At 51.5% G+C, this 18,681-nt stretch overlaps 1 protein-coding gene across 5 annotated transcripts in view; it reads right to left on the bottom strand.

Moving 5' to 3' along the window:
- Positions 1-11,480, bottom strand: part of CUEDC1 (CUE domain containing 1) — an 84,107-nt gene extending 72,627 nt beyond the window's left edge. For 3 of the 5 annotated variants that reach the window (XM_070478506.1, XM_070478507.1, XM_070478509.1), the window contains exon 1: positions 11,370-11,480. The gene's annotated coding sequence lies outside the window, so the exon portion shown is untranslated. Of the gene's footprint in view, positions 1-10,512; positions 10,913-11,369 lie in introns of those variants that run through there. The other 2 variants (XM_070478510.1, XM_070478508.1) reach the window with 2 other exon arrangements.
- Between the last annotated feature and the right edge of the window lie 7,201 nt (positions 11,481-18,681).

An 18,681-nucleotide genomic window follows, 5' to 3' on the forward strand; every position in this document is an offset into this window, starting at 1 on the left:
CCCTGGTCCAGGAAGATTCCACATGTCTCGGAGGAACTAAGGCCATGCCCCATAACTTGAGAGTCAGTGCACTGCAAGAAAAGATCCTGCAAGCCACAGCTAGGACCCAACACAGCCAAACACCTGTTTTCTTTTTTTTTTTAAGTATTTTCTGCTGATGGCTGGGGCAGGAAGGAAAATGAGGCAAAACCGGGGCAGTGAGGCCTTGTGGAGAAACACAACCACTCTGGGTAAAGTGTGCCATGAGGTCAAAGGAAGTCTGAAAACACAACCACCCTGTCACCATCCCTAAACTGGGTGGCTGGTCTGAGGGGGTATTCCAGCAATCCCTCCCTCCCAAGGGGACTTCGCCTTCCTCTGGGGACCCCAGACTCAGCTGAAGATCCAAAGGAGAGTCCACAGAAAGGTCACGGAGAGGAGGTCAGAGAAAGCTGTGCCCCCAGCTTCCTCACAAACTCAGAGACAAACAGGGGGACTCCAGGACCTGGAAGGTTCCTTTCTTAGTTCTAGAAGAAAACAAGAGTTCCCCCAAAATGCACCGGGGAACCAGGTACTAACACGGGGAGGGCCCCACCCCACCCCCTTCATGAGGTGGAGTCGGAGTAGCCAATGACATCCCTACAGATCTAAACTTATGTTTGCGTTGTCCAGTTGTATGGGATGAATTTTTACATTAATATCCTCAAAATTATCACTGCTATGCATGAATTTCACCAGTGGTTTGCCATTTAAAAATGCGTGAGTGTACACTCAGTCACTGACTCTTTGTGACCCCATGGACTGTAGCCCGCCAGGCTCCTCTGTCCATGGGAATTTTCCAGACAAGAAATACTGGAGTGGGTTGCCATTTCCTCCTCCGGGGATTTTCCTGACCCAGGGATTGAACCCAGGTCTCCTGCATTGGCAGGTGGATTCTTTATTACTAAGCCACCTGGGAAGCCCCATTGAAAACTGACGCACACCCAGCCCCCAGTCCACTTCTCTCTTAAAGCCTAGTCCTTCCCCAGAGCCTCTCAGGGTTGGAGAGGGCTGGAGGTGGCAGTGGCACAAAGCCGACAGCCATTCCCAAAGCCCCTGGGGGCCCCCACCCTTGGCTCAAGCCACCAAGACCCTTGTGTCGGCCCAGCTCTGCCCTGGGAGACCCACACAGAAGGCCTCTGGTTTCCGTCAGATATCATCGCACTCACTCGCACCCTCTCTCTTTTCCAAGATGAAAGCTAATAGGATGATTCACTCTCTTATTAAGACAACTCATGAGAAGAAAGTCACCCAAGCTCTCAATTCTCTCTCCTTTGAGTACAAGCCACTCCATGGGTCACCCCCATAGACGTTTCACAGAAATACAATAACAAAGAAGAACTTCCACTAACAAGTCCATCGTTCACCTTGCCTTTGATGACTCAAGAGTTTGCTATCTGTATCCACGGCAGTTTTCTAAGTTTCTGAAGCTGTCACAGCTGAGGGCTGGAATGGAGAGACAGGCTTCCAAATAAAATGTGATAGGAGAGCAAAGACACACATGGCCCTTAAATTCACAGCACAGCTCTTCACAGCAGAGAGCAAAAAGCCACTGAGAAATGTCCTTCTCTGTCTCTGCTGGAGCTCTCCGGCTCTGTCCCAAACTTAGAAACAGCTGTTTCCCTATAACTCCAAAAAAAGCTCTCATATGCTCTGTCTCCTCATTCTTTCCAACACTGTGATCTGTACACTTAATCTACCTCCAGGCTCAGCTTATCCCTCCCTCGGCTCGTCAAATAACAAGAGGAACAGTGGAAGAGTAAGAAGTACTACACGACAACAAAGCCATCTTAGAAACACTGTCTACAGAGTCAGCAGCCTGGCTTTCAGGGTTGAGATCCCAGTTCCTCAGTTTCCTGACTGTGTGCCCTTGGGCATGTTGACTTAGCCCTCTGAGTCTCCAGCCCCTCATCTGGAAAGTGGTAAATACTACTATACACATAGTGGGCTGAGTAAATAAATTGTATCCTCTTAAAATGTACAGAGAGGTGACTGGCATGCGATAAGTAGGTAACCAAAATGTAATTATTGTTAGACCATCACAGCCAACTAATGCAATGCATGCATGCATGCTAAGTTGCTTTAGTCATTCCAACTCTATGCGACCCTATGGACTGTAGCCCACCAGGCCCCTCTGTCCTTGGGGATTCGCCAGGCAAGAATACTGGTGTGGGTTGCCATGCCCATCTCCAGGGGATCTTCCCAACCCAGGGATCGAACCTGTGTCTCATATGTCTCCTGTCATTGGCAAGCAGGTTCTTTACCACTAGCGTCACCTGGGAAGCCCCATCCAGTGCAATCTAGTGCAACAGGTACTATTATTACCAGCTCTAGTTAACAGATGTGTTCAAAAGCCATTTGTTGTTGTGGGTACAATAACAGATTAAACTGAAGAAAAGTACAAACTAAGAAATTAAGTGATCTGCTCAGAATGACAGTCCATACACAGCAGAGCTCAGACTGGATTTCTCATCTTGGACCCTGAATCACACACTCACAGATTTCACACTCTAACAAGCTTTCTCCCTCAGGCATGGAAATTTGAGAAGTCCCATGGATCAGCATCAAAAACAGATTTCAATTCTGTAAGCCCCAGAGAGTGGCAATATCTCAAGGGAATGTTGCAGGATTTGCCAAACAAAATTAATTTCCATTTGTTTTCATATTCCAATAAAATATACCAAAGTGGCCTTATACCACCCCATCAAAAGTGTCAAAAGACCCCTCAAGGCCAAGGATGACACCCTCCTCAACAATATTTCAGGCTCCCTTGGGAGGCTCCCAGGCTGTCAACGACAAATTTGCAAAAGAAGGTCAGTGAAAATCATTTGGGAAGGCATTTGTGCTGGCCTGGCCTAAGACATGTGGGCTCCTGCCAAGCCCATAGTTTTTAAAAATATGCACTGTCTTCACCCTTGATAAACAGCAGCCAGGCTACAGAAATATTTCCATTACACCCAAAAGCCTGCTTGCCATCACAACTCATTGAAACGGACGTTTCCAATTTGAGGAGAGTTCAACAAAAACACTGAAGAACACCCCAACCTTTCCAGCAGAGGTAACCATTCTGGCATTTAGGAAACCTCTAAACACTATAAAGGGTGTTTATGGACACAGATTATTTGGTAAACACATGCCCTCATGCCCACAGTCTAATATATCTAATACATGGATTGAGCCCATTTCTTCCAGCTCTTTTATGAATGTTTATGCATTAGATTTCTACACAAGTACTTTCACTAATGCTCTTTGTGTGTTTCAAGACTGTGATGAAATCATTGTATGGCCATGCTGGAGAAAACTAGTATTATGAAGAGTTTAGCCCTGTAGCCCGGGTTCTTACAGCAACTAGCCACTGATGATGATATGATTTCATGAAATGAGGATAATAACAAATGTTAGCAGTAGCTAACATTTATTGAGAACTTACGATTTGCCAAGCACTGTGCTAAGGCTTAATGAATATTTGATCCTCACTAGCAACAATTAGGGTATATTATTACTCCCATCATATGGTTCAGGAAATTAAGACTCAGAGAGATTGAGTTAACTTGCCCCAAGAACACAGCAGCAACTAGCAAAGGTGGATTCAAACACAGGCAGTCTGACTCAAGAGTTTTTAACCACATACTATACTTCTTTTTTAAGGTGGTTAATGACCCAGGACCACAAATTCCTCTAGGAGCAGTCTGGATGATCTTCAAAATCCTTCCTGGCTTTAAAATTCAATGCTTCTCTCTTTTAGAAATAAAATGAATTTATGACTTGGAGGAATAAAATGCAATGGTGCTGTAACACTGCTCGGGTGGGATGAAACATCTGTGTCTGCCGCACCCAGAGCCAGTCAGGGGAGGGAAGGCGCTGATTTTCTGAGATAATGATGCCCTGTGAAACCGCCAGACTGGCCGCAAACTGTCTCAAGGAGAATCGACAGCTTGAAGACAGAATCTTAGAGGATGCGCCAACTCGCAAAAGTCTGCAAGTTCTCAACTATCAGCTCTCAAACCTTCATTTGTCTTTTTATTTTTTTAAGGAAACTCAAATGCAAGAGGACGCAAGTTGTAAGGATACGGTTATAAGATGTTGGGGGGGGGGGGTTGTTTCACACTGACCCCTGGCTTTCCTCCTAGCTTGGCACCTGCTCATGCAAAACCCACTTCATCCAGGTAATCTGTGTTTTACAGCTTCCCTACGACCTCGCAGCCCCGGCTCAGAAGTCCTGTAACTGCGGGGTTTTGCCCTACGCACACCTGCTGATACCATCCTAGGCTGCTGCCCAGTCCATAGACACAGAGATGCTCAATGGCTGCCTCCCCTGACTGTATCTCTGATTCATCTTCCTCCGCTCCCTGCTCTGCGCAGGAGTTCCCTGCCCGCCCACCTTGCCACTCGGGACAGCCAATGGTGAGGCTCTCCCAGCAGCCTCCTCCTCCTCTCGCTGGCTCTAGCTCACGCTCTCTCTCTCAGCTCCTGGTACAGCCTGAAACCGAAACTAATCTCAGACCTGAACAAAGTGAAATCATTTCCTAAGCCTGGTCACCCTACATGACCGCAGAGGCTCTTCTCCTCATCAGAGCTCCAGATTTAGCGCGCTGGTTGAAGGGAAAATAAAGAGCTGGGCAGGTGCCTCCTAGAACTCAATGCTTCCTTAATGAATAGGTAAGAAGAAGCAAGAGAGCCGCCATAGGGTTTTCTTCTGCTGCTTTTCTTTAATTTGCACGAGTCCATTGAAATTCACCCCATGAAGTAAACTTCACCACTCAGTATTCTAAACTCATTGCCCAGTACTGGCTCCTGTTTGGCTCCTCCTTAATCAGATTATTTTCTGAGAGCAAGCCTTGTTTCTTTGGCAATCTCTGTAGCCATCTTGCTGAATGCAGCTTAGAGAACTAGACCACATGCTTTTCCGAAATTTGAAATATGCAGCCTTTACTTTCAGTCTGGGAACAACGACAAACTACAACACACAAAAAAGGCAAGTCAACATCAATGAACATAATGTCTGCCCTTGATACAGTTTCAAAAGAATTGCACACATTGAGAGACAAATCCCAAACTGTTTTGTTCATCACGCTTGCCCCCAGCACACTTTTGGGCGCTTCTCTCTGTTGCTGGGGGCATCGTGTAATGATTCAGTTGCTGGCTTAAGCAAACCAGAATTGAAAAGGTAAATGCACTGGCCAACAAGTGTTTGGTAAAAGAAGAATAACTTTTGGATTGTCTGCTGTTTACTCTTCATTCAACGAAGTTTACTGAAGGCCCTATAGGTATGCCCAGGTCTCTTCTAGGTGCTGGGCCAGGAGGGTGAATAGTTAGAGTGATAGTCGTGTCTGATTCTGTGTGAGTCCATAGTCTGTAGCCCGCCAGGCTCCTCTGTCCATGGGATTCTCCAGGCAAGAATACTGGAGTGAATAAGATGACCACTAGCTCCCACTGGGCCATTTTCAGAACATTTTTTGAGTAGGAGCTGAAGCTTTTCTCTAGTGCCAACAGCCAGTCAACTACTTGCGGGTTTCCTGCAGCCCTCTTCACAAGGCATGGGCTCCATCCGGTAGGGCTGTGGGGTGCCCCCAGAGTGCACCCCCCGAACAGGGATCAACGCAGGGCAGCACCCAGCTGTGGGCAGATGTGGTTTGTGTCTTGGCTCATTAATGAATGACCCACTTAAGGAGACAGACATTCTTCAGTCACTTGAACAGGAAAATGAGGGGTTAGGCCAGATCTGAGCAACATTCTAGCTCAAATATTCCAGCTCGTTTACCCCTCCCTTTGCTGAGCTGACACAGATCTCGAGGGGCCTCTACTTCATCTTCCTGTCTCCAGATGAAACCTCTTAAACCACAAAGACAAATGGAACTCGCTCTCATTTCTAAAGACCTTCGGGGATGGCCATTCCCCTCCGCTCCTGTGAGTCACTTGTCCTCATATCCTATCTGGAGTGTTGTCCTCAGATCTTACTTAAGTCCTTCCTCTGCAGTTTACAGTCATTCGCCGCTGGTCCTGCTTCTAAGTATGGAGAGACAAGAGTGAATCACTGTGTTCTGAGCGATAACGCTGACAAGATTTTTATTTTTTCTTCTGCATGTTCGCTCAGGCAACAGAGGAGGTGACTATTAAAAACCACAAAGGTACCAAGGGAGCCAACTAAAGCAAGGGTGCTGCAGGATCCAGAAAATTCGATTCTACTGGGGAGTTCACAGAGTGGGAGAGCGATATATACCCTGGCCAGATCAAAAGGCTGGGGGCAGCAGCCCCTTTAAGCCTCACTCAGCTCAAGTGCCCCCTCCCGCAGGAAGCCCTCCCTGCCCAGTTCCTCCTTTGGCTGCCAAAGCATCTGCCTCTTCAGCACTCACTTCAGTGCAGCATTCGCCATGGCAACTGAAGTTCTAGGCTGACATATCTGTTCCCCCAGCTAGACTACAGGCATCTCTCAGGCAGGGGCATGTCTCAGTGAACTCTGTCCTCAGGCTCTGGCTCCAGGAGGGTGTCTGGCACTCAGCCAGTGGTTCTCAGTAGCCGGTGCCAGGCTGAACCCTCAGCACGTCCCAGCGATGCTCGAATGTTGCACCGTCAGCCCTTCACTCGGAGCACGTCACCCCTCCAACCCCACCACCCCACCATCCCCACCTCTCAGCCCTCAGCTCAGTAGGGGTCTCTCTCAGACTTTCTCTAAAGACTCTAAAGACGTAAGCTCTGTAACCAAGCCTCTTGGGTTCAAATCCTGGCTCTGCCACTCTCCAACCATGCAATCTGGGACATGGTATTTAACCTCCTTATGTCTCCATTTCTTTACTGAAATCTAGATTTATTTAACCTTTCACAGGATCTTGTGAGGATTAAATGTTGCATGAGAAGCGCCTGGAAAAGGGTCTGACCCACAGCGAGTGTCCAGTGAAGCTGGAATTATTATGTCCCAAGCCTACGGCTTCATAGAAATCCCGACCTGCTTCTACTCTTGACTGTCATTGAGCCTACCCACCCCCCAACTAGACCCCCTTCCTCCAGAAGCAATGTTAACAGTAATCTAAAAAGCCAGTCAACCCTCTTTACTGATTATGGTCCTCCCCCCCCACCCCACCTTCACCAGTTTAGAAGGCAAATTTTCCAAAGAAAAGGGAGGAGAGTTAGTTCCACAGCAGGGCTACGAATGCCGAGTCATTCTGCCCCCAACGATACTTCTCTGTCATCACCCTTGATGCTTCAGGCTCATCTCCCCACCGTGTGTTCCCCTCTGCTCAAAATTTAAACCTCACCCCACTCCATCCCACGTCTCCAAAAGCCAGCCTCAGCCTCTACAGTTTTTACCAAAGATCTTCCTTAATAATAAGAAGCCTCAGAACATTAGCAAGTGCAGAAATAAGAAGAAGGATGATAATAATAGTTTCCACTCTAAAAGAGGACTTGCTCTTTGTCTGGCATAGTATCTCCTTTCATTTTTTTCTAAAGCTGAGAAACTGAAGCACCTACAAAGTCATAGAGTAAGATGGAGAGCTGGGAGTGCAACGGGGAAAATGTACGTAACTTCAGATCCTACACGCTATACCATGAAGCCATGCTAGAAATGGACACAGAGTGGCCAGATTGTCTTTGGGAGTGGAAGTTAGATTTGGAGCCTTTTTATCCCACCAATCATTCCTCAGTGCATTTCACAATTTATGAAAAGGGAGTTTATGTTGACAGGCATTGTTACCGTGTTTGTCATTTATGACCTGTTTTAAAGATAAGAGCGATAGCTGGATTATTCAGAATCTACTATATTGTTCAGACACATCAGAGAGACCTACTGGGAGGCCGAAAGCAGAGAACATCAGAGAACTGGGCGAGCCAACACAACCAGCATCCTCACCAACCCATGGCAGCCGCGGTGGAGAAGGCAGACAAGTCCTGGCCCCTGACGAACAGGCGCCTCTAGTCACCGCCACAGGACCCTCACACCCCACCTACCAAACAACTGTCAAGTCCCAAGTTAGGGACCGCCCGCTGGACCACAGCACCCCAGGTCCTTTGCGGTTCTCACTTCCTGAAAGCAGAACAGAGACTTCACCTCCTTCCAGGGCACCTTGCACAGTCAAAGCATAGCACCTTGCTCCCAAGGCTCTAGAACACTCCAGCCTATCCTGCTTATTGCCAGGACCGGGGGAAATCTATCAAGGCAAAGTACAAATAGGAAACCCTGAAGGAAGGAACAAGTCTGAGAGCTACTATCTGCTCAACACTGTGTTAGTCAAAGAAAAATCTCCATGAACTACCATTGTCTGGGGTCATTGGGGCCTGAGAAGGGCTTCTCAATACCAAGCAGAGAAGTCATAGATGGCAGACCCTGCTAAAAGCTCTTCCAGATCCCCAAGAAGGGTGATGCCACCAACACTTGGGCACAGCCCAGGGCCCAGTGAGCTTTGGTTAAGAAAGAAAAGGCAAGTCTGGTCTCCTTGCGGACATACTGGGGATGGTGACAGCCATTCCTTCTGGCTTGCTCCCTCTTCTCTAGTCCATGAGGATCTAAGGAACCCGGTATGAGTTTGAGCAAACTCTGGGATATAGTGAAGGATAGGGAAGCCTGGCGTACATTTTGTACATGGGGTCGCAGAGTTGGACCTGACTTGGTAACTGAACAACAAGGAACCTAAAATACCTCAATCCGAGCCTTAAACAACTCTGCACAAAGACCTCCTCAAAAGGAGGAGCGTCCTGGGACTTCCCTGGCCGTCCAGTGGTTAAGACACCATGGGGCGTAGGGTGGACCCCTGGTCAGGGAACTAGGATCCCACGTGCTGAGCGGCTCAACCAAAAAGTGGAGGCGGGGGGGGGGAGGAGAAGCGTCTTTCACACTTACCCTCTCCACTGAAGCACATTCCACCACCTCAACGCCGCTGCCCCAAGAATGAGCTGGGACTCTTAAGAGCATCTGACTCCTGTTTCGTTGTGACACCATCCCTCACCCTAACCCCCTTGTGCTGTGCTTAGTCGCCCAGTCGTGTCTGACTCCTTGTGACCCCATGGACTGTAGCCTGCCAGGCTTCTCCATCCAAAGGATTCTCCAGGCAAGAGTACTGGAGTGGGTTGCCATTTCCTCCTCCAGGGGATCTTCCCAACCCAGGGATCAAACCCGGATCTCCTGCATTGCAGGCAGTCTCCTTACCATCTGAGCCATCAGGGAAGTCAAAGTGAAAATTGCCCAGTCGTGTCCGACTCTGCAACCCTATGGACGATATAGTCCATGGAATTCTCCAGGCCAGAATACTGGAGTGGGTTGCCATTTCCTCCTCCAGGGGATCTTCCCAACCCAGGGATCAAACGCAGGTCTCCCGTATTGCAGGCAGATTCTTTACCAGTTGAGCCACCAGGGAAGCCCCTAATCCCTATATTTACCTCTAATTCAACAGCTCTGTGGCATTGGACTAGTTAGTGCCCAGAGCCTTCTCACCACAAAGGCAACAAAATCAGCCCCTGGAGAACGGCCACCCCACTGGCCCCCATTCTCTGGCTCACTGCCCAGAGCTGGGATCTGGTTCAGAGTTTCCAGGTCTCCATGGCCACAAGCCCAAAGTTGCATCGGAAGGTCATGAGAAAAGCCCTCTTGAGAGATCTGCTCCTCACACCCTGGGACTATTCACTGACTCAACACAAAAGAGGGAACTGTTCTGAACCACCTAGGCTGAACCACAGATTGGCGATCTTAACGGGTCCCAGTTCCAAGGGGCACAGTGACCCTCTGATCCTGCATACAAAATGTGACCCTGCACACCTGCCTGTGTCAGAGGGAGGGAGGGGGGAGTTAGAGCTTTCACCAGATCCTCAAAGGGGCCCATGACCCCTACCCCTGGCTAGGGGTCAACCCCCTAGAACTCACCCACCCCATCCCTGCCATACTATCATCTCTGGGTCATGCTAGTTGCCCAAGGTCTTTCTCCTATCTAAGGATGTGTCCAGGCCTGAGGCCCCACTCCTGGTCACTTGCCTCCTGCTCCTTCTAGCTGAAGAAGGTGGACTGGGGCAGGGGTGGGGTGAGTTCAAAGCCAACCCTCCCCCACACACGCTGCAGCTTCCCTGAGCCAGGTTTCTCTCTCCATCCCAGAGATGCCATCCTCCATGCAAACAGAGGTCCCAAAGACCTCATCTGCCAACAGCAGAGAGGGCCCCATTTCACACTTGATTCCTTGCCGCCAAATCTCATGGTGAGACGACTCCCTCTCTGAGAACTCCTGGCGGCCCTCACCTCCTTCAGGCACACCTGGCCAGCTCCACCCAGGCTGGCAAGATGAGCATGCGTGGCAAGGAAAAGGAACCAGAGGCTCAGGCACCTCCCCGAGTCCTTCCTCCTGGACCGGGTGGCTCAGGGCGCTCAGGACGCCCAGCCAACCAGAGGGCTTACTCCCGGTGCTCAGCAAGCTCCTGCCTGAGCGGTAGGAGAGGTGGGAGGTGGTCCTGTCTCCTAGGTCACCCCTAGGACAACTGAAAAATTCCCAGTCGTCCCCCCTCACCCTCCAATCTCACCGAAAGGAAGAAAATCTAAAAGCTTCCTCCGCTGACATCAGATTCCTCTCCAGGAATTTCCTTTCAGTGTAAATTTCTTGGAACGAAAACTTCTTTCAAGGGGAAAAGAAACGGACAAGCCCGCGCTAGGTGTAAAATGAACAATGCAAGCCGCAAACGGAAAGGAAAGCATGAATTAGCGCCAACACCACCCCCCTAGAGCTAAGAGCCCGGGGCACCGGGAGCCGGAGGGGCAGGGGCCGAGGGGCGGGGACGGCGCCCGGTGAACTTTCCCTGGCCGAGCCGCGGGAGATGCAGCTCCCGGGGGACCGGGTGGGACCAGAGAAAGCGAAGCCGACCTCGGCGGGGGCAGGAAGCGCATCTCCCCTTTTCCTAAAAGGCGCTCAGGCCCCGGCAGGCGCCCCCAGCCACCGCCCCGCGGCCCCCTGCCAGCCGTCGCCAAGCAGCCGGCTTCCCCCGGCCCGGGCCGAGCGGGGAGGGGCGCCCACACAAAAGGGGCAGCCACCGGGGAAGGGGCTCCGTGCGGCGCCGGCTCGCCGAGGCCTGGCCCGCCTTGCCCGCGCCGCCCGCCCGCCCGCTGGCGACCACCCGCCTCCCCGCGCGCTCCCCTCCCGGCTCCCGGGGCCCCCGCGCGCCCCGCGCGCCCGCGGCCCGGGAGGCGGCGGCGGCGGCCCGGGAAGGACGCGGAGCCGGACCCGCCGCGCGAGGCTGGGGCGGAGCAGGCTCCCGGCGGCCGCCCCGGGAATCAAACTCGCGCCCGCCCGACCCTCGCGGCGGCGCCTCGGCGAGCGGGCCCGGAAGGTGGGGCCGAGGCGCGCGCGGGCCGGGCGGCGCCGGCGGGGCGAAGAGGGTCTTACCGAACAGCCGCGCGCGTCCGCTCCCCGCGGGCCGGAGGGGCCGGAGGGGCCGGGGGCTGGGGGCGGGGCGCGGCCCCGCGGCGGCGGCGGCGGCGGCGGGCCCGGCGCGGCGGCGCGGCCGGGGCGCGGGAGGCGGGGAAAGCGAGGCGCGGCCGGCTTCCTAGCGGCGGGCGGCGCGAAATGCAGCTGTCCCTGCGCGGCCGCCGCGAGGCCACAAGTGGGGCCGCGCGGGGAGGAGCGGGCCTGCGGGCGGGGCGCCGGCCGGGCCGCGGCCCCCAGACCCTCTCCGCGGCCGGCTCCTCGGAGAGGGGAAGGAAGTGGGGTCGGGGGCCACCAAGGACGCCAATCGCAGAGGGTGGGGAGGTGGGGGCCGGGCAAAGACGAGGCGGATCCCCGGGGGACCGACCCCCGCGGCAGCCACGAGGACTCCCGGTTGGAGGGCCGGAGGACGCGATCGGGGAGCCTCGGTCCCCCGGGCCGCGCGGGGCGCCTTGCGCCTCCCTGCTCTGGGAGCGGCACCGGGAGGGCGCATCCCGGAGAGGGTGGGGCGGGAGACCCGAGCCCTCAGCTGGGGGTGGGGGGTCCTAAAAGCAGGGCTGCCCCAGAGGGTGTGGCCGCGCCTCTGGAGCCTGGGACAGCTGAAGTGGAGAGGAGGGCGGCCCCCGGGGAGTTAGGGTTCAGGAGAGGAAACAAAAGGTGGAGATCAGAGGAGATCAAGAAATCAAAGTTATTACCCATTCACACCATCGGACACCACTTGCCATCTCCCCACCTCCTCCCCAGCATACCAGGTCACCTGAGGGGCGTCTGAACTTTGAAAAGATCTCCCAGGGAAGAACTTGTTTAATAAATGGGGAATCCGCTTTGGCTTTGTTTTAACACGTGTTTTTAGTTTCAGATCCCAATTAGGGGATGGGAGAGGGCGGGTCAGGTGCCAAGCATCCTGCTGTGAAGAGGCGCTACCTAAGGAAGGGATCTGTAACCCATGAAGGGCCAGTTCCAGTTCTGCCCGCCCCCCTCGCCCCCGGGCAGCTTGCCAAGGACCCGCACCCTCCTCCTGGACAAGCCTGCTTAGAGACCCACTTGCCCGTCTGGGTACAGATCTTAGAGAACAGCACCCCCCCACCCCACCCCACCCCACCCCACCCCACCCCCGCAACCAGGGCTTGCAGTCCCCTGGCCTGCTGAGACAATCGGTGCTAGCCACAGAGACATCCGAAGGTAAAAACCACAAACCAGAGTGCACCAGACACCCATGTGTCTCCATCATTTGCTGGTCGGGGGTGTTTCTTCAGCAGACTGGGGACCTGGGAGAGGGAAAAACCTCAGAACTGCACCTTCTGGGGAGGCCCGGTTTGACTAGCCTGTCAAGTTGAGCTCGGTGCCCAGGTTCCCAGACTCCTCCGAGGACCTCCTCTCTTCCACCCACCTCTCCCCAGGCCCTTTCACTCCTTGGTTTATTCAGTTTGGGGGGCCCCTCAAACTCCTAGAGTTGTTCCCTAGACCCCAGGTTAAAGATCCTTAATCTAGATGGACTGACCCACACCTCTGTCATGACTGCTGTCTCCCTTCCCAAATGCTCCCCACCATATTATATTACACTTGCCCAGGGCGCAGTTCATCTGCCACTTTTCTGCTTACTTGTGAGATCCCGCTGCAGTTCCTCTCCCTGTCGCCTTGGCATTTTGGAGCTGGGAAAATGCATCTGCAAGCTTGAAGTTTTTGCTGTTAGGAATCTTTTCATATATTATTCATATAGTCATTAGATGAAACTGACCACTGTGATGGTCTCTCCTTCTTGAAGAATGCTTCTTAGGCATTGGTAACATATGCTTCCTTTCGGGTCTCTCTTCCAGGAGGCTTTTTCTCAGACTCCTTCCCTGCCTCTCACACCCCCCTGGGTAACCTCCCTCACTCCCACCATTGCCTGTGAGCTGAATGTTCCCCAGGATCCCAGGCCAAACCACCCTCCTGGGCTCTAGCCCCACACACCCAGATGCCTACGGAGGCTCCCCACCTGTGGGACCCTCGGACACCCCAAATGCAAGGAGGCAAGAGGCCCAGAGCATTTCCTTCCCATCCCCATTCCATCTGGCTTCACAGCTCAGTCCACAGTGTCCCTTGCCCTGTGATGTATTGGTTATCAAGTCCTGTTCCTTCCTCCTCACTCTCCTGTGCTGCGCTGTCGCTTCAGTCTTGTCCGACTCTTTGTGACACTATGGTCTGTAACCCACCAGGCTCCTCTGTCCATGGGGATTCTCCAAGCAAGAATCCTGGAGAGGGTTGCCATGCCCTCCTCCAGAGGATCTTCCTGACTCAAGGATTGAACCTGGGTCTCCTGCATTGCAGGCGGAGTCTTTAACCCTGTGCCATCCGAGTTACCACTTCACCCACAACCTTCACACCCCCAGGTGCCTCTGGCACTTCCCTTGAACCCTCTTGCCGTGCATAACAGGCTGCCCCCACAGACTCCTTCTGTCCATGGAGCGCATGGTATTGTGGCTGAGCTCAATGAATGAGCTCCTGGGAGGTCAGTTGCGTCTTCTGTCTCAGTGCCCACACCTTTCAGCCCAAGGCCTGGCTGGTCCCTTGAGTGTGTAAATATTTGCCAAAGGACTGACTTGGGAAGGGTCATGAGACCGCCTGGTGTGCCTTAATAAAACCAGGTCTTCCCTTGGCTGGTAACTGTTTGTAAGGCCCCAGGGACCCTGCCTTCCTGTAAGGAGACTGTCAGCTTCTCCTCTACAAGGTGATGGGGTGGAGATTTTTCTTGTTTAGTCCCTCAGTCGTGTCCAACTCTTCTGTGACCCCATAGACTGCAGCCCGCCAGGCTCCTCTGTCCATGGGATTCTCCAAGCAAGGATACTGGAGTGGGTTGCCATGTCCTTCTCCAGGGGATCTTCCTGCCCCAGGGATCAAGCCCCCGTGTCCTGCATTGGCAGGCAGGTTTTTTACCACTCAGCCACCAGGGAAGCCCCAGGGGTGGAGATTCAGTTCAGTCGCTCAGTCGTGTCCGACTCTTTGCGACCCCATGAATCGCAGCTTGCCAGGCCTCCCTGTCCACCACCAACTCCTAGAGTTTACTCAAACTCATGTCCATCGAGTCAGTGATGCCATCCAGCCATCTCATCCTCTGTCGTCCCCTTCTCCTCCTGCCCCCAATCCCTCCCAGCATCAGGGTCTTTTCCAGCGAGTCAACTCTTCGCATGAGGTGGCCAAAGTACTGGAGTTTCAGCTTCAACATAAGTCCTTCCAATGAACACCCAGGACTGATCTCCTTTAGGATGGACTGATTGGGTCTCCTTGCAGTCCAAGGGACTCTCAAGAGTCTCCTCCAACACCACAATTCAAAAGCATCAATTTTTTAGCGCTCAGCTTTCTTCACAATCCAACTCTCACATCCATACATGACCACTGGGAAAACCATAGCCTTGACCAGCTGGACCTTTGTTGGCAAAGTAATGTCTCTGCTTTTTAATATGCTGTCTAGGTTGGTCATAACTCACTGGCAGGCGGGTTCTTTACCACTCAGCCACCAGGGAAGCCCCAGGGTGGAGATTAGGTATAGATAAATGGATCTCTGTGCAACAATTAAAATGATTTTTAAAGACTATTAGATGTGGGGTTGGGAGGTGGGAGGGAGGTTCAAGAGGGAGGGGACATATGCATACTTATGGCTGCTTCATGTTGATGTATGGTTGAAACCAACACAATATTGTAAAGCAATTATCCTCTGATTAAAATTTTTTAAAGGAGAAAAAAAGAATATTACATGTCTATGAAACCATTCAAAATAGTTTATGGGAAAGGTAGGCTACAAAACAGTATATTCTGAATCCGTGGTGGTTCAGTGGTTAAGACGCCATGCTTCCACTGCAGGAGGTGCAGGTTCAATCCCTGGTTGGGGAAGTTCCACATGCCTTGTGGTGCAACCAAATACAAACAAACAGTATATGCAATGTGAGGCGTTTTTGTTTTTCTTTTTTTAGTTAGTTATAGGTCTAACTATATGACAACATGTTAACAATTATTGGATGAGGGTTTATAGATAACTTTTACTGCATTATGAATATTTTCCCAGATTTTCCAAGCTTCCTACATTGAACATACATTCCTTTATAATCATATATATATATATGTAGCCTTCCAGATCATTACGTGTGGGGATTTCCCTGGTCATCCAGTGGTTAATAGTCTGTGCTTCCATTCCTGGGGCATGGGTTTGATCCCTGGCAGACTCTAGCCAAGGAACTTAAATCCTACAACCCAAGAGGTACAGACCCTCCCCTGCAAATCATTAGGTATGATTGGAAAGAGGAAAGTGAATATAAGTAGCTTTCCTTCATAATTTTGTCTAACTTAGGCTATTTCAATCCAGTTCCATGACCATTTTTGTTGACTTCCCATATGTCCATACTGAGATCCCAAAGTTGGACAATATATAGCCCCTTTTCACTCCCTCAAAGCAAAGGGTAAGATGGATTTGAAGCAGCTAGCAAAATAATACAAGGCAGAGTGTGACACTAAAATTAAGGTGTAAATAGAGGACTCTGAGGCTACCCAGGAAGCAAATGGTTAATTCTCATGGAGGACCCATCAGAGAAGGCAGATTTGAAGAGCTGGCTCTCGTGCTGTGCCTTGGGAGATAAAAAAGGTTTTAACTGAGGATAAGGGTGTTCCCATCTGGGGGGCAGAGCATAAGAAGAGGCACAGAGGTGAGGACATTGAGGCATATTTGGATGTGGGTGAATGTCCACGATGGCCAGAGTGTGCAGTAGGTGGTGGGTAGCGTAGCCAGCTGAAGCTGGAAAGGTGAGGAGAGTGTGCAGTGGAGGGCTTGGAACACCACACCAAGGAATCTGCAGAGAAGGCACAAGCTTGAACCTAAAAATAGAATATTAACATTCATTTTTATTTTCTTGACAATTCTAAGACTTGAGACGGTGAGGTCCACCAGTCCTGCACCAGACCAGCTGCTGGGAAAAGCCAGCTTGGAGTTAAGCATTTGCTACGAAGCATTCACAGAGGTTAGAGGTTCAATCCCAGCCTGAAGTACCAGATTCCTTCTTCCTCCTGATCTCCCTCTAAACCCCTTAAGTACAGTGTAGCGACTAAGTGCCCAGACCTTCATGCCAGTCAGAGCACGGTACTAATAAATTCCTGCTGTATCTGTTTACAAACTCGATGACCTTGGGTGAATTACTTAACCTCTCTGAGTCCCTCATCTCTAAAGTATCACCTCTCTCCTCACTAGATTAAAAATAATAATAATAAATTTTCTTGAACATTTACAATGTCTGGTCCTGTTTTAAGTACTTTTGCACATTTTAGGTAATTTAGTCTTCAGAAAACCCCCAAGGGGCGGGTGTTATTACCATATCTATTTTACAGATGTGGAAACTGAGACACTGGGAGCTCAAAAGTATTCCCAGGATGCAACAATAAGTAGATCAACAATTAGCCAAGACATGGCCCCAGCCTGTGTCTCTGGAGCCCATGCACTTCACTGGACCCCTGGAGATAACTACAAAAACTCAGGACTTTCCTCTTGGTCCAGTGGTTAGGAATCTGCCTTCCAATGCACGAGACCCTGTTTATACTCTGGGAAACCAAGACACAGAAAGATTAAGTAATTTGCCCCAGTTTCTTCACAGAGCCAGGAGAGGAACTCCGGTGGTTTGGCTGCAAAGTCTGTTCCTTGTCACTCAGATACACTTCATGAATGATGACAATTTCACTTATTGTCATGCTTTTCATTCCAAGGGGGCTTCCCTGGTAGCTCAGCTGGTAAAGAATCTGCCTGAGGTGCAGAAGACCTGGGTTCGATTCCTGGGCCAGGAAGATCCCCTGGAGAAGGGATAGGCTACCCACTTCAGTATTCTTGGGCTTCCCTTGTGGCTCACCTAGTAAAGAATCCGCCTGCAATGGGGGAGACTTGGGTTCTATCCCAGGGTTGGGAAGATCCCCTGGAGAAGGTAAAGGCTACCCACTCCAGTATTCTGGCCTGGAGAATTCCGTGGACTATGTAGTCCATGGGGTCGCAAAGAGTCAGACAAAACAGAGTGACTTTCACTTTAACTCCAAGGAGGCCTGCCTGTGATCAATTTCATCCAGATGTTCAGATCTGATTCTCTCCAGGGATGGAGCTCCATGGAGGATGTTGGGGATGGGGCAGGATGTGTATACCTGGGGGCTTGGGAAGCAGGGCAACAGGCAAAGGAGCCTTTGGGCCTTGCTGTCCTGGGGAGGGCTCCTTTGTGCTTCGGGGAAGGGACCCTTTGGAGCACCAGTAAATGGCCAGGAAAAGGAAGGAGAGGAAGCAGACACTACCTCTTTAGCCCCTGCGCCGGGCTCTGGGCACTAGGAGAAATGGCAAAAATGTCTTATTCTTCACTGGAAGAGCCTCCCTGGAGCTATACCTACCACAGCTAGTTCCAGGGTGGTGGGTGGAGGACACTTAAGGGTCTGAGTGATGTCTTTGAAGGAGATTTCACTCACCAGGTGTCTCTTTAAAAAGGAAGACAGAACGCCCTCCCCGAAGCAGGGCTGAGCCCCTCGGGGCAAGAGGATCCTGAGGCTATGGTAAGATGGGTTCCTAGGGTCCAGACCTATTGCCCAGGTCCTGCACTTGAGGCTGTAAGGCTTGCTCCCTTCCGGGCGGGGGGAGTAGAGCCTGGGGCTCAGTTCAGCTCCATTCCCCAGGGAACTGCCACATGGTCATGGCTGGTCAGAGGACCAACGCAGCTGGCCAGAGGGGCACAGATACCACTGCAGGACTGCTTCACCGGAAAGCAGAACCGAGAGTTCAAGGAGCAGCAGGATGCACTCATCTGTTTACTTATGTAGTCATGGATCCTTCCTTTTTTCAAGAGCCTATAGATATGTATATACACACATTTGGGCTTCCCAGGGGGCGCTGGTGGTAAAGAACCCACCTGCCAATGCCGGAGACATAAGAGACACGGGTTCAATCCCTGGGTTTGGAAGAACCCCTGGAGAAGGGTAATGGCAACACACTGCAGTATTCTTGCCTGGAGAATCCCATGGACAGAGGAGCCTGGCGGGCTACAGTCCATGGGGTCACAAAGAGTCGGACACAACTGAAGCGACTTAGCATGCAGGCACATGTACATAAATACATACATATATTTATACATTATATGTATATGTATTTTGGGCCCCACTGCATGGCTTGTGGGATCTTAGTTCCTTGACCAGGGATTGAACCCCAGCCATGGCAGTGAAAATGCTGAGTCCTAACCACTGGACTGCCAGGGAATTCCCAACAGCTTATAATTTATTATTATTGTTA

This window comes from Odocoileus virginianus, chromosome 17, assembly GCF_023699985.2.
Source record: "Odocoileus virginianus isolate 20LAN1187 ecotype Illinois chromosome 17, Ovbor_1.2, whole genome shotgun sequence".
In the NCBI taxonomy this organism is placed as follows: Eukaryota; Metazoa; Chordata; class Mammalia; order Artiodactyla; family Cervidae; genus Odocoileus; species Odocoileus virginianus.